This window comes from Triticum aestivum, chromosome 3A, assembly GCF_018294505.1.
Source record: "Triticum aestivum cultivar Chinese Spring chromosome 3A, IWGSC CS RefSeq v2.1, whole genome shotgun sequence".
Lineage (NCBI taxonomy): Eukaryota > Viridiplantae > Streptophyta > Magnoliopsida > Poales > Poaceae > Triticum > Triticum aestivum.
The window spans coordinates 473,620,954-473,635,290 of NC_057800.1; positions in this window are offsets into that span (position 1 = coordinate 473,620,954).

The window sequence follows — 14,337 nt, forward strand, 5'->3', positions numbered from 1 at the left end:
CAGAGAATAATGGTTGTGCTATTTATATGAGTAATATCTTTTATGGTCATGCACCCTTGAAGAGTGGTCTATTTTTTATGAATCTCGATAGTAGTGATACACATATTCATAATGTTGAAATCAAAAGATGCAGAGTTGATAATGATAGTGCAACTTATTTGTGGCACTGCCGTTTAGGTCATATCGGTGTAAAGCGCATGAAGAAACTCCATACTGATGGACTTTTGGAACTACTTGATTATGAATCACTTGGTACTTGCGAACCGTGCCTCATGGGTAAGATGACTAAAACGCCGTTCTCTGGTACTATGGAGAGAGCAACGGATTTGTTGGAAGTCATACATACAGATGTATGTGGTCCAATGAATGTTGAGGCTCGTGGCGGATATCGTTATTTTCTCACCTTCACAGATGATTTAAGAAGATATGGGTATATCTACTTAATGAAACATAAGTCTTAAACATTCGAAAAGTTCAAAGAATTTCAGAGTGAAGTTGAAAGTCATCGTAACAAGAAAATAAAGTTTCTACGATCTGATCATGGAGGAGAATATTTGAGTTACGAGTTTGGTCTACATTTGAAACAATGCGGAATAGTTTCGCAATTCACGCCACCCGGAACACCAGAGCGTAATGGTGTGTCCGAATGTCGTAATCGTACTTTATTAGATATCGTGCGATCTATGATGTCTATTATTGATTTACCGTTATCGTTTTGGGGTTATGCTTTAGAGACGGCTGCATTCATGTTAAATAGGACACCATCAAAATCCATAGAGACGACGCCTTATGAACTGTGGTTTGGCAAGAAACCAAAGTTGTCGTTTCTGAAAGTTTGGGGCTGCAATGCTTATGTGAAAAAGCTTCAACCTGATAAGCTTGAACCCAAATCGGAGAAATGTGTCTTCATAGGATACCTAAAGGAGACTGTTGGGTACACCTTCTATCACAGATCCGAAGGCAAAACTTTTGTTGCTAAATTCGGAGATTTTCTAGAGGAGTTTCTCTCGAAAGAAGTGAGTGGGAGAAAAGTAGAACTTGATGAGGTAACTGTACCTGCTCCCTTATTGGAAAGTAGTACATCACAGAAACCGGTTTCTGTGACACCTACATCAATTAGTGATGAAGCTAATGATAATGATCATGAAACTTCAGATCAAGTTACTACCGAACCTCGTAGATCAACTAGAGTAAGATCCACACTAGAGTGGTATGGTAATCCTATTCTGGAAGTCATGCTACTAGATCATGATGAACCTACGAACTATGAAGAAGCGATGGTGAGCCCAGATTCCGCAAAATGGCTAGAAGCCATGAAATCTGAGATAGGATCCATGTATGAGAACAAAGTGTGGACTTTGGTTGACTTGCCCATTGATCGGCAAGCAATTGAGAATAAATGGATCTTCAAGAAGAAGACTGGCGCTGACGGTAATGTTACTGTCTACAAAGCTCGACTTGTTGCAAAAGGTTTTCGACAAGTTCAAGGGATTGACTACGATGAGACCTTCTCACCCGTAGCGATGCTTAAGTCTGTCCGAATCATGTTAGCAATTGTCGCATTTTATGATTATGAAATTTGGCAAATGGATGTCAAAACTGCATTCCTGAATGGATTTCTGGAAGAAGAGTTGTATATGATGCAACCAGAAGGTTTTGTCGATCCAAAGGGAGCTAACAAAGTGTGCAAGCTCCAGCGATCCATTTATGGACTAGTGCAAGCCTCTCGGAGTTAGAATAAATGCTTTGATACTGTGATCAAATCATTTGGTTTTGTACAGACTTTTGGAGAAGCCTGTATTTACAAGAAAGTGAGTGGGAGCTCTGTAGCATTTCTGATATTATATGTGGATGACATATTATTGATTGGAAATGATATAGAATTTCTAGATAGCATAAAGGGATACTTGAATAAGAGTTTTTCAATGAAAGACCTCGGTGAAGCTGCTTACATATTGGGCATTAAGATCTATAGAGATAGATCAAGACGCTTAATTGGACTTTCACAAAGCACATACCTTGACAAGGTTTTGAAGAAATTCAAAATGGATCAAGCAAAGAAAGGGTTCTTGCCTGTGTTACAAGGTGTGAAGTTGAGTAAGACTCAATGTCCAACCACCGCAGAAGATAGAGAGAAAATGAAAGATGTTCCCTATGCTTTAGCCATAGGCTCTATCATGTATGCAATGTTGTGTACCAAACCTGATGTGTGCCTTGCTATAAGTCTAGCAGGGAGGTACCAAAGTAATCCAGGAGTGGATCACTAGACAGCGGTCAAGAACATCCTGAAATACCTGAAAAGGACTAAGGATATGTTTCTCGTATATGGAGGTGACAAAGAGCTCATTGTAAATGGTTACGTTGATGCAAGCTTTGACACTGATCCGGACAATTCTAAATCGCAAACCGGATACGTGTTTTGACTGAATGGTGGAGCTGTCAGTTGGTGCAGTTCTAAACAAAGCGTCGGCGGGATCTACATGTGAAGCGGAGTACATAGCTGCTTCGGAAGCAGCAAATGAAGGAGTCTGGATGAAGGAGTTCATATCTGATCTAGGTGTCATACCTAGTGCATTGGGTCCAATGAAAATCTTTTGTGACAATACTGGTGCAATTGCCTTGGCGAAGGAATCCAGATTTCACAAGAGAACCAAACACATCAAGAGACGCTTCAATTCCATTCGGGATTTAGTCCAAGTGGGAGACATAGAAATTTGCAAGATACATATGGATCTGAATGTTGCAGACCCGCTGACTAAGCCTCTTCCACGAGCAAAACATGATCAGCACCAAGGCTCCATGGGTGTTAGAATCATTACTGTGTAATCTAGATTATTGACTCTAGTGCAAGTGGGAGGCTGAAGGAAATATGCCCTAGAGGCAATAATAAAGTTATAATTTATTTCCTTATATCATGATAAATGTTTATTATTCATGCTAGAATTGTATTAACCGGAAACATAATACATGTGTGAATACATAGACAAAAATAGAGAGTCACTAGTATGCCTCTACTTGACTAGCTCCTTAATCAAAGATGGTTATGTTTCCTAACCATAGACATGAGTTGTCATTTGATTAACGGGATCACATCATTAGGAGAATGATGTGATTGACTTGACCCATTCCGTTAGCTTAGCACTTGATCATTTAGTTTGTTGTTATTGCTTTCTTCATAACTTATACATGTTCCTATGACTATGAGATTATGCAACTCCCGTTTATCGGAGGAACACTTTGTGTGCTACCAAATGTCACAACATAACTGGGTGATTATAAAGGTGATCTACAGGTGTCTCCGAAGGTACTTGTTGGGTTGGCGTATTTCGAGATTAGGATTTGTCACTCCGATTGTCGGAGAGGTATCTCTGGGCCCTCTCTATAATGCACATCACTCAAGCCTTGCAAGCATTGCAACTAATAAGTTAGTTGCAGGATGATGTATTACGGAACGAGTAAAGAGACTTGCCGGTAACGAGATTGAACTAGGTATTGAGATACCAACGATCGAATCTCGGGCAAGTAACACACCGATGACAAAGGGAACAACGTATGTTGTTATGCGGTCTGATCGATAAAGATCTTCGTAGAATATGTAGGAGCCAATATGAGCATCTAGGTTCCGCTATTGGTTATTGACTGGAGACATGTCTCGGTCATGTCTACATAGTTCTCGAACCCGTAGGGTCCACACACTTAAAGTTCGGTGACGATCGTAATTAGGGTTTTTGTGTTTTGATGTACCGAAGGTTGTTCGGAGTCCCAGATGTGATCATGGACATGACGAGGAGTCTTGAAATGGTCGAGACATAAAGATTGATATATTGGAAGCCTATATTTGGATATCGGAAACGTTCCGGGTGAAATCGGGATTTTACCGGAGTACCGGGGGGTTACCGGAACCCCCCCGGGGGTTATTGGGCCTACATGGGCCATAAGGTAGAAGAGGAGGGCCGGCCAGGGCAGGCCGCGCGCCCCCTCCCCCTAGTCCAAATAGGACAAGGAAGGGGGGGCGCCCCCTTTCCTCTTTCTCCCTTCCTCCTTCCTTTTCCAACAAGGAAAGAGGGGGGAGTCCCACTCCCGGTTGGAGTAGGACTCCTCCAGGCGCACCCATAGGGCCGGCCGCACCTCCCCCTCTCCCTCCTTTATATACTGAGGCAAGGGGGCACCCCATGACACACAAGTTGATCCTCGTGATCATTCCTTAGCCGTGTGCGGTGCCCCCTTCCACCATATTCCACCTCGGCCATATCGTAGCGGTGCTTAGGCGAATCCCTGCGTCGGTAGAACATCATCACCGTCATCACGCCGTCGTGCTGACGAAACTCTCCCTCAAAGTTTTGCTGGATCAGAACTCGAGGGACGTCACCGAGTTGAACGTGTGCAGAACTCAGAGGTGCCGTACGTTCGGTACTTGGATCGGTCGGATCAGGAAGACGTACGACTACTTCCTCTACGTTGTGTCAACACTTCCGTTGCCGGTCTACGAGGGTACATAGACAACACTCTCCCCTCTCGTTGCTATGCATCACCATGATCTTGCGTGTGCGTAGGAATTTTTTTGAAATTACTACGTTCCCCAACAAGTTCTTGATCCTATCTTGCAAGTCTATAGTCACCTACTATGTGTTATGATCTGGCAACCCCGAAGTGACAATAATCGGGACCACTCCCGGTGATGACCGTAGTTTGAGGAGTTCATGTATTCACTATGTGTTAATGCTTTGGTCCGGTACTCTATTAAAAGGAGGCCTTAATATCCCTTAGTTTCCGCTAGGACCCCGCGGCCACGGGAGGGTAGGACAAAAGATGTCATGCAAGTTCTTTTCCATAAGCACGTATGACTATGTTCGGAATACATGCCTACATTACATTGATGAACTGGAGCTAGTTCTGTGTCATCCTAGGTTATGACTGTTACATGATCGACCACATCCGGCATAATTCTCTATCACCGATCCAATGCCTACAAGCTTTCCATATATTGTTCTTCGCTTATTTACTTTTCCGTTGCTATTGTTACAATCACTACAAAACACCAAAAATATTACTTTTTCTACCGTTACTTTTGCTATTGTTATCACTACTATCATATTACTTTGCTACTAAATACCTTCCTGCAGATATTAAGTTTCCAGGTGTGGTTGAATTGACAACTCAGCTGCTAATACTTGAGAATATTCTTTGGCTCCCCTTGTGTCGAATCAATAAATTTGGGTTGAATACTCTACCCTCGAAAACTATTGCGATCCCCTATACTTGTGGGTTATCAAGACTATTTTTTGGCGCCGTTGTCAGGGAGCATAGCTCTATTTTTGAGTCAATTGGGATTTATATCTGTTTATCAGTATGAAGAACTTGAAAGATCCAAGAACCAAGATTTATCCCTCAACTACGAGGGGAGGTAAGGAACTGCCATCTACCTCTGCACTTGATTCGCCTTCTGTTTTGAGTAAGCTCGTGAAACCTAAACCTGCTTCTGCTATTAATTCTGATATGTCGCATGTTATTGATGATGCCACTTCTGCTATGCATGATACTAATGATGAAACTACTTCTATGCCACTTGGTGAATTTCTTGATGAACAACTTGCTAGTGCTAGAGAGAATGAAATTATTGAAACTGATAATATTGATGAAAGTGATGATGAAGATTCTCCCCTAGATATGAATTACCTGTTGTGCTTGAGGGCTATGTTATGGATGAAGAAACTGCTAGAGATTTTCCTGCTTGCAATGATACGAGTGATCGTAAGAAATTATTAGCCAAGCTGAAACAAAAACTCTGAATGCTAGAATGAAATATGATCCTGCTTATGCTACTTCACCTATCTTTGTTACTGATAAGGATTATGAATTCTCTATCGACCCCGATAAAATTACTTTGGTTGAATCTGGTCCTTTCTATGGCTATGAATCTGAAACTGTTGTGGCCATCTTACTAAATTAAATGATATAGCCACCCTGTTCACTAATGATGAGAAAACTCGCTACTATTATATCCTTAAGATATTTCCGTTCTCATTAAAGGGTGATGCTAAGATATGGTTTAATTCTCTTGATCCTGGTTGTGTGCGTAGTCCCCAGGATGTGATCTATTACTTCTCTGCTAAATATTTCCCCTCTCATAAGAAACAAGCTGCTTTAAGGGAAATATATAATTTTGTGCAAAGTGAAGAAGAGAGTCTCCCACAAGCTCGGGGGAGGCTTCTCCAATTACTTAATGCATTGCCTAATCATCCTCTTAAGAAAAATGAAATACTTGATATCTTTTATAATGGACTAACCGATGCTTCCAGAGATTACCTGGATAGTTGTAGTGGTTGTGTTTTCAGGGAAAGAACTGTTGATGAAGCTGAAATTCTATTGAATAATTGTTGACTAATGAAAATAATTGGACACTTCCTGATCCAATCCCTGATCCAATTCCCGAACCAACTCCTAAGCCAACTCCAAAGAGAAGGGGTATTGTATTTCTCAGTCCTAAAGATTTGCAAGAGGCAAAGAAATCTATGAAGGAAAAAGGTATTAAAGCTGAAGATGTTAATAATTTACCTCCTATTGAAGAAATACATGGTCTTAATTTATCGCCTGTTGAAGAAATACATGGTCTTGATAACCCGACACAGGTAGTAAAGGTAAATTCTCTCTATAGATATGATAAAGCTGAAATCCCTCCTACTAAGTTTGCTAGCCAATGCTTAGATGAGTTTGATAACTTTATGGTTAAGCAAGAAGATTTTAATGCTTTTGTTGGTAGACAATTGAAACATAATGCTCATATGATTGAACACTTGAGTGATTATATGGCTAATGTTAAAGCTGAACTAAAACATATTAGTAAACATGCTTCTATGGTTACCACTCAAGTAGAACAAGTACTTAAAGCTCAAAATGATTTGCTCAATGAATTAAATAGTAAGAAAAATGATAATGTTGTTAGAGTTATGACTAGAGGTGGTAAAATGACTCGGGAACCTTTGTATCCTGAGGGCCATCCTAAGAGAATTGAGCAAGATTCTCAGAGAGATAATATTGATGAACCTAGTCCTTCTAAAAGGAAGAGAAAGAAAAATGATAGGACTTTGGATGCTTCTAGTGAACCCGTTGATGACACACCTGAGAATCCCAATGATATTTCTATTTCTGATGCTGAAACACAATCTGGTAATGAACATGAACCTAGTAATAATGTTAATGATGATGTTCATGTTGATGCTCAACCTAGCAATGATAACGATGTAGAGATTGAACCTGCTGTTGATCTTGATAACCCACAATCAAAGAATCAACGTTATAAAAAGAGAGACTTTGTTGCTAGGAAGCACGGTAAAGAAAGAGAACCATGGGTTCAGAAACCCATGCCTTTTCCTCCTAAACCATCAAAGAAAAAGAATGATGAGGATTTTGAGCGCTTTGCTGAAATGATTAGACCTATCTTCTTGCGTATGCGTTTGACTGATATGCTTAAAATGAATCCTTATGCTAAGTACATGAAAGATATTTTTACTAATAAAAGAAACATACCAGAAGCTGAAATTTCCACCATGCTTGCTAATTATACTTTTAAGGGTGGAATACCTAAGAAAGTAGGAGATCCCAGAGTACCAACTATACCATGCTCCATTGAAAGAAACTATGTTAAAACTGCTTTATGTGATCTTGGAGCCGGTGTTAGTGTTATGCCTCTCTCTTTATATCGTAGACTTGATTTGAATAAGTTGACACCTACTAAAATATCTTTTCAAATGGCTGATAAATCAACTGCTATACCTGTCGGTATTTGTGAGGATGTGCCTGTTGTGGTTGCAAACATTACTATTTTAAGGGACTTTGTTATTCTTGATATTCCCAAGGATGATAGTATGTCTATTATTCTTTGAAGACCCATTTCGAATACTACAGGGGCTGTTATTGATTGCACCAAAGGCAATGTCACTTTTCATGTTAATGGTAATGAGCACACGGTACACTTTCCGAGGAAACAACCTCAAGTCCACAGTATCAATTCTATTGGAAAAATTTCAACAATTACTATTGGAGGTTTCGAATTTCCTCTTCCTACTGTCAAGAAGAAATATGATATTCTTATTGTTGGGGACATGCATATCCCCGTTGAGGTAACCTAGTGTTATTCGAAAATTCTCCGGTTTCATGCAATTCGGAATGAGTTTGTTAACAAGACTTGATCAACCTTGTTAGTGGATTCCTTTTGATGAGCATGAGATGGATGAATTTAGAAAACACAACTCTTTGTACCCTCTTTTTACTTTCTGTTATTTATATTAAATAAAACAAAATAGTATTTTTTCTGTCTATTTTCTGAATTATCAATGCAATAAAAAATATCCCAAAAATAAAAGTTCTCCAAATACCCTGAAAATTAAATATGATTTTGTCTAGAATATTTGAGAATATCTAGCACTAAGAACACAGCAGGGGGAGCAAGCACCTGGCCCCGAGGGTGGAGGACGCGCCCTACCCCCTGGGCGCGCCCCCCTGCCTCGTGGGCCCGCAGTGGCTCCCCTCCACTTATTCCAGCTACCACACACTCCTTCTTCCTCCCAAAAACATCACTAGCCAGCTCAAACCTGAGTCCAAGCTCATCTTGCTACCATTTTCAATCTACTTGCTCAAAGCTCCATTCACAAAACTGCTTTGGGGGATTGTTCTTTGGTATGTGACTCCTCCAATGGTCCAATTAGTTTTTGTTCTAGTGCTTTATTCATTGCATATTTTTGCTGCTTAGGTGACCCTGTTCTTGAGCTTGCATGTCAAATTTATGTGGTAAATAGTAGTTTTGATGCATGATCTTGTCTCTAGGCACTTATAGGAGTAGTTGCTATCAATTTTGTTGACTTTGGTTCACTTTTATTTTGAAGTTACTAAAAAATTTAGAAATTTTCAGAAAAGGATGAAGAGATTTTTGAGGGGTTCATCGAGTCGAAGCTCGAAGGATAAACAAAGTGAAGAGAATAAGAAGCCCAACTATAATCTCCCTCGCACCGCGGAGGTTCGGCCTTGTGAATGGCCTTGTGATGATTTCTTGAGAGCAGCCGGGATTTATGATGACTTCTATGAATTGGCTGAGAATGCAGGCCTCACCGCCTTCCTCCACGACCAACGCGAATAGTATCTCTTTCTCACCAATATCTTTGTGCAAAACTTTCATTTCCATGCTAGGAGCTCACCACCTACGGTGGAATTTTATTTATATGATGAGCATAAGGAGATGTCACTTCGTGATTTTTCTCGGGTTTGTTTGATACCTTTTGAGGGCAGCGTAGAGGAACCACATCGTGACGATGTGGATGGGTTTATTGATACCATTGTTGTAGGGGAAACGAGGAAGGTTTCCGACGCACGAATTACTAGCATACATTTTCCTGTTTTATGTTACTTCGCAATATTTGCTAGTAGATGCTTAATTGGTCGCGAAAACTGTGGCAACCTTAGTGCTCTTGATATTGTTATTTTGTGCCATGCCTTATTCTGTGATGACACATTTAGTATGGGTGCTATTGTTGCAAAGCGGTTAAATCTTAACCGTACTAAGGGCCCCGTCCTTGGAGGCATCTTTGATACGTCCATTTTGCATCATGCTTTTATATCGATATTTATTGCATTATGGGCTGTTATTACACATGACAATACTTATACCTACTCTCTCTTATTTTACAAGGTTTACATAAAGAGGGAGAATGCCGACAGCTGGGATTTTGGGCTGGAAAAGGAGCAAATATTAGAGACCTATTCTGCGTAGCTCCAAAAGTCCTGAAACTTCACGGAGGACATTTTTAGAATATATAAAAAATACTGAGCGCAAGAAGTTCACCAGGGGGCCACACCCTGCCCACAAGGGTGGGTGCGTGCCCTACCCCCTGGGCGCGCCCCCCTACCTCATGGGCCCCCTGGTGGCCCTCCGGTGGCCATCTTCTGCTATATGGAGTCTTTCGATGAGGAAAAAACCAGAAGCCATCTTTCTAGATGAGACTCCGCCGCCACAAGGCGGAACCTTGGCGGAACCAATCTAGGGCTCTGGCGGAGCTGTTCTGCCGGGGACACTTCCCTCCGGGAGGGGGAAATCATCGCCATCGTCATCACCAATGCTCCTCTCATCGGTGGGTTGCTAGTAGTGTTAATTACTCCTTGTAGTTGATGCTAGTTGGTTTATTTGGTGGAAGATCATATGTTCAGATCCTATATGCATATTAATACCCCTCTGATTATGAACATGAATATGCTTTGTGAGTAGTTACGTTTGTTCCTGAGGACATGGGAGAAGTCTTGCTATTAGTAGTCATGTGAATTTGGTATTCGTTTGATATTTTGATGAGATGTATGTTGTCTCTCCTCTAGTGGTGTTATGTGAACATCGACTACATAACACTTCACCATTATTTGGTCCTAGAGGAAGGCATTGGGAAGTAATAAGTAGATGATGGGTTGATAGAGTGACAGAAGCTTGAACCCTAGTTTATGCGTTGCTTCGTAAGGGGATGATTTGGATCCATATGTTTCATGCTATGGTTAGGTTTACCTTATTACTTTTGTTGTAGTTGTGGATGATTGCAATAGAGGTTAATCATAAGTGGGATGCTTGTCCAAGTAAGGACGTACCCAAGCACCGGTCCACCCACATATCAGATTATGAAAGTACCGAACGCGAAACATATGATCATGATGAAACCTAGCTTGACGATATTCCCATGTGTCCTCGGGAGCACTTTTCTCTATATAAGAGTTTGTCCAGGCTTGTCCTTTGCTACAAAAAGGATTGGGCCACCTTGCTGCACTTTATTTACTTTTGTTACTTGTTACTCATTACAAATTATCCTATCACAAAACTATCTGTTACCTATTATTTCAGTGCTTGCAGAGAATACCTTGCTGAAAACCGCTTATCATTTCCTTCTGTTCCTTGTTGGGTTCGACACTCTTACTTATCGAACTACGATAGATCCCCTATACTTGTGGGTCATCAAGACTCTTTTCTGGCGCCGTTGCTGGGGAGTGAAGCACCTTCGGTAGGTGGAATTTGGTAAGGAAAAATTTATATAGTGTGGTGAAATTTACTGTCACTTGTTACTATGGAAAGTAATCCTCTGAGGGGCTTGTTCGGGGTATCTTCACCCCAACTAGTAGAGCAAAGAGTTGCTCCTCAACCTACAGAACCTACTGAAAATGAAAATGTCTGCTTTGATATTCCTTCAGGTATGTTAGAAAAACTGCTAGCTAATCCTTTCGCAGGAGATGGAACAAAGCATCCTGATGAGCACCTAATATATGTGGATGAAGTTTGTGGATTATTTAAGCTTGATGATTTCAATGATGCTCACATAAAAGATAAGAATTGAAACATAAAGAGAGCATCATGAAGAATATGACTAGCACATTTAAGTCTAACCCACTTCCTATGCATAGGGATTTTGTGAGCAGACAACTTATGGGAACAAGAATCAACTTGCATAGGAAGGTAAAACAAGCATAACTTCAAGATTTTAAGCACATAGAGAGGAAACTTGATATTATTGCAATTCCTATGATCATATATTCCTCCCTCATAATAATTTTCAGTAGCATCATGAATGAATTCAACAATATAACTATCACATAAAACATTCTTTTCATGAGCCACAAGCATAGAATTTTTACTACTCTCCACATAAGCAAGATTCTTCTCAATCGGAATAGTGGGAGTATCATAAGAAACTCGAATACTATAAATTGTTTCCACATTAAAAGAGTAATGTTCAGAGAGAGGGTAATCATAATCATTACAAGTTTTATAAATATAATCATCACTACCTTTTAGAGCATAAGTGTCATCACAATAATCATCATAAGTAGCAACTTTGTTCTCATCATAATCAATTGAAACCTTTTCCAAAATAGTGGAATCATTACTAAATAAAGTCATGACCTCTCCAAATCCACTTTCATAATTGTCACAATAAGATTCAACACCCTCCAAAATAGTGGGGTCATTACTTCCTAAAGTTGAAACTCTTCCGAACCCACTTTCGTCAATATAACCATCATAAATAGGAGGCATGCTATCATCATAATAAATTTGCATATCAAAACTTGGGAGGTTAAATATATCATCTTCGTGAAACATATCATCCCCAAGATTGGGACAAACATTAATTGCAGCAAATAAATTCTCAAACATGTCATTCTCATCAAACATAGCATCCCCAAGCTTGGGCCTTTACATATCATAAGCATAATCACTCTCATCATTAATAGTATGGATAGCACCAATACTATAGTAATTATCATCATCACAATGAGTAATAGGAGCAACATCATTTGGGAGGGATACCTTTTTAACTTTGCTTCTCTGTCTTTTCTTTTTCTTCACATTATGTGTGGGTTTAATCCTCTTTTTGGAGCTCCTTATTAATGAGATTGGTTGAATAGAAGGCTCCTCCTCGTTACCTGATTCATCATAAGAAATAATAGGAGCATAATGGGAAGTCTCTTCCCTTTCGTTAGTATTCACTTCATCTTATATTTGTTTTCTTGTCTTTATGTAACTGGCAATGTAAGGATTTTCAATGCAATTCAAAGCACAATACATATAAATTTCCTATAGAGCAAAATCAAGAACTTTATCAAGGGCAAATTCTGGAATCCTTAGTTATATGTTTCATTTCTTCATAACCCAAAAGCAAACTAAGTTCATTATGATGCGCAAGGGAAATCAAGTCATCACAATTTTTGGACACGATTCAATCATGAAACCATTTGCATTGGATGTTTAAATGATCACGTTCATTGCAAAGTTCACAAGGATGGCAAAGAAATTTTAAATCTTCAGCACAAGCATCTAGCCTTTCTTGCAACCATTTAGTTTCTAAATACTTATGCCTCTTGCAAAATCTATCTTCCCTATTTGGTGTGTACTTGCAAACTCTATGTACTCCACAAAAATTGACATGCTTATACGAGACATTTTCATCATGACTAGTGCAATCATCATTAGTACTATGAATATTCAAAGAGTTCATACTAACAACATTGCAATCATCCTCATCATTGAAAGATTTAGTGCCGAACATTTTAATGCATTCTTCTTCTAGCATTTTGGCACAATTATTGGAATCCTTATTTTCATGAAAGATATTGAAAAGATGAAGCATATGAGGTACCCTAAATTACATTTTTTTGTAGTTTTCTTTTATAGACTAAACTAGTGATAAAACAAGAAACAAAAAGATTCAATTGCAAGATCTAAAGATATACCTTCAAGCGCTAACCTCCCCGGCAACGGCGCCAGAAAAGAGCTTGATGCCTACTACACAACCTTCTTCATGTAGACGTTGTTGGGCCTCCAAGTGCAGAGGTTTGTAGGACAGTAGCAAATTTTCCTCAAGTGGATGACCTAAGGTTTATCAATCCGTGGGGAGGCATAGGATGAAGATGGTCTCTCTCAAGCAACCTTGCAACCAAATAACAAAGAGTCTCTTGTGTCCCCAACACACCCAATACAATGGTAAATTGTATAGGTGCACTAGTTCGGCGAAGAGATGGTGATACAAGTGCAATATGGATGGTAGATAAAGGTTTTTGTTATCTGAAAAATATAAAAACAGCAAGGTAACAAGTGGTAAAACTGAGCTTAAACGGTATTGCAATGCGTTGAAACAAGGCCTAGGGTTCATACTTTCTCTAGTGCAAGTTCTCTTAATAGTAATAACATAATTGGATCATATAACAATCCCTCAACATGCAACAAAGAGTCAATCCAAAGTCACTAATAGCGGAGAACAAACGAATAGATTATTGTAGGGTACGAAAGCACCTCAAAGTTATTCTTTCCTATCAATCCGTTGGGCTATTTCTATAAGTGTCACAAACAGCCCTAGAGTTCGTAGTAAAATAACACCTTAAGACACAAATCAACCAAAGCCCTAACGTCATCTAGATACTCAAATGTCACCTCAAGTATCCGTGGGTATGATTAAATGATATGCATCACACAATCTCATATTCATCTATTCAACCAACACAAAGAACTTCAAAGAGTGCCCCAAAGTTTCTTCCGGAGAGTCGAGACGAAAACATGTGCCAACCCCTATGCATAAGTTCACGAGGTCACGGAACTCGCAAGTTGATCACCAAAACATACATCAAGTGGATCACATGATATCCCATTCTCACCACAGATAAACACATGTAAGACATACATCAAGTGTTCTCGAATCATTAAAGACTCAATCCGATAAGATAACTTCAAAGGGAAAACTCAATTCATCACAAGAGAGTAGAGGGGGAGAAACATCATAAGATCCAACTATAATAGCAAAGCTCGCGATACATCAAGATCAT